Here is a 1,901-nt window from a genome sequence, read left to right as displayed (position 1 = left end):
AGGAGGGGTCACTATGAGTCGGGTCCGACTTGACAGCACATAACAACAACAACAACAACAAATGTTGTTTGGTTGACAAGTTTTGTTCCTAATCTTTTCTTTTGTTCTACCTGCTTTTTTCTTTTTCTTTTTTGGTGTGGCACGGCATCGACTACCAATCCCAAAATTTCTCCTGATTCCCAGACATTGGACATTTCCATCTGGCCCCATGGTCTTCTTAACCATATGTCATACTCAAAATTTATTATCTCCAGGGAAATCATCCCTACTCAGTTTTTCTCTCTTGGTTGATAATAATACCATCCATTCTGATCATTGTTAGAAAACTTTGGGTCATCTTCACGCCAACAACTTGCTCCCAAATCTAGCATCTTGTTAGCTAGCTAGCTAGCATCTTATTCAAGATTTTTAACCTCTTGTCTGAAAACTACAGTAGTCCCCTTACACAGCCCCCATGGTATCAGTATTGCAACTTTATGGCTTTCATTACCTTCCAAGGTACTTTAGTGAAAAGCTAAACTGATTTATGGGTTTTATAAACATTCATTGAGTCCTAAAACCACAAAAAGAAGAAACAAGCCCACTGCCATCGAGTCAATTTTGACTGTTAGTAACCCCCTCTGGGTTTCCAAGACTATAAATCTTTACAGAAGTAGATTGCCTCATCTTCCTTCTGCAGAGCAGCTTGTGGGTTTGAGCTGCCGACCTTCTGGTTAGCAGCCAAATGCTATACCCACTGCACCACCAGAGCACCTTTATAAACATTCATTGAACCCTTACTACCTATAAAATAATACTTAAACTTACTAACCCCAAGTGATGTCTCTGGCTTCGTCTTCTACCTTTTCTCAGTTTTACTTCTTTTAAATAACAGTTCCCAGAGTGCCCTCATTAGGTCCTTCTTATGCAAAAATTTATTCATTCTTCAATTCTCCCATGAAACTTTACTGACCAATACAGTTGCTTTATATGAATTGGAGAACCAAAAGGTAATTTCATTAGTTAAAATATAACCATATTATCCACTAATCCTAGCTTTCCTCAGGCAAAGATCTTCTCATATTCATTAGAATGTCAGAAAAAAATGATGTAGAAAACACTGAAAAATGTTCACAATAAATTGTTGTTTTTTGTTTTTTAATATTCATCTTTATATCCAGCACCTAGTAGTTTTTCTTACATAGTAAGTAGTTGTTCTTAGGTGCCGTGGAGTCAGCTCTGACTCATAGAGACCCTGTGTACAACAGAACGAAACACTGCTTGGTCCTCCATCAGCCTTACAATCCTTGCATAGTAAGAGCTTACAGAGTAAAAGCTCCATAAATTTCTGTATAATGAAAGAACTATTAAGAATTAGTCAGGATATTTACTCCTGTTTTTGCAACTTTATTGTATGGTTGTCACTTTTAATTTTTCACTTTGACTTTGAAGTTCTCACTTTTGAATTGTAAGATTCCTGCCTGAGGTTTGATATGAAATCTGGGACCTTATGAAAGAAAGAAACAAACTTATGAGACAATAACACACAATAGAAAAAGAAAGAAAAATGAAGTTATTTAGGGACCATAAGTCATACATATTTTATCATATAATTACATAGTATTAGTGTTTTAGTTATGTTAGAATGGTGCAAAAATGGCAAGGAGGCCACATGTTCTGACCTCCTCTAATCTCACAAGAGGAAGACAGGATTAACAGCAGTAATCCAAGGCCTATTACTGCAAGGCCAAACATGCTGCCTCCCTCCAGCCTTTTCTCCAACCGTTCCTCCCAAAGCACCACCACCTCTCTCCTGGGTTCGATAATTCGCTGCAGTGGCCACACAGAACTCACAAATTACAGGGTTTATTAGGGAAGCACCAGGCTACAACTCAAGTTCAGAAAGAACGCTCAGTCTCTCT

This window comes from Orycteropus afer, unplaced genomic scaffold (assembly GCF_000298275.1).
Source record: "Orycteropus afer afer isolate SDZICR_OR568_19922 unplaced genomic scaffold, OryAfe1.0 scaffold00028, whole genome shotgun sequence".
In the NCBI taxonomy this organism is placed as follows: Eukaryota; Metazoa; Chordata; class Mammalia; order Tubulidentata; family Orycteropodidae; genus Orycteropus; species Orycteropus afer.
The sequence above is the reverse complement of the archived record's forward strand: the minus strand, read 5'-3'. Positions refer to the sequence as shown.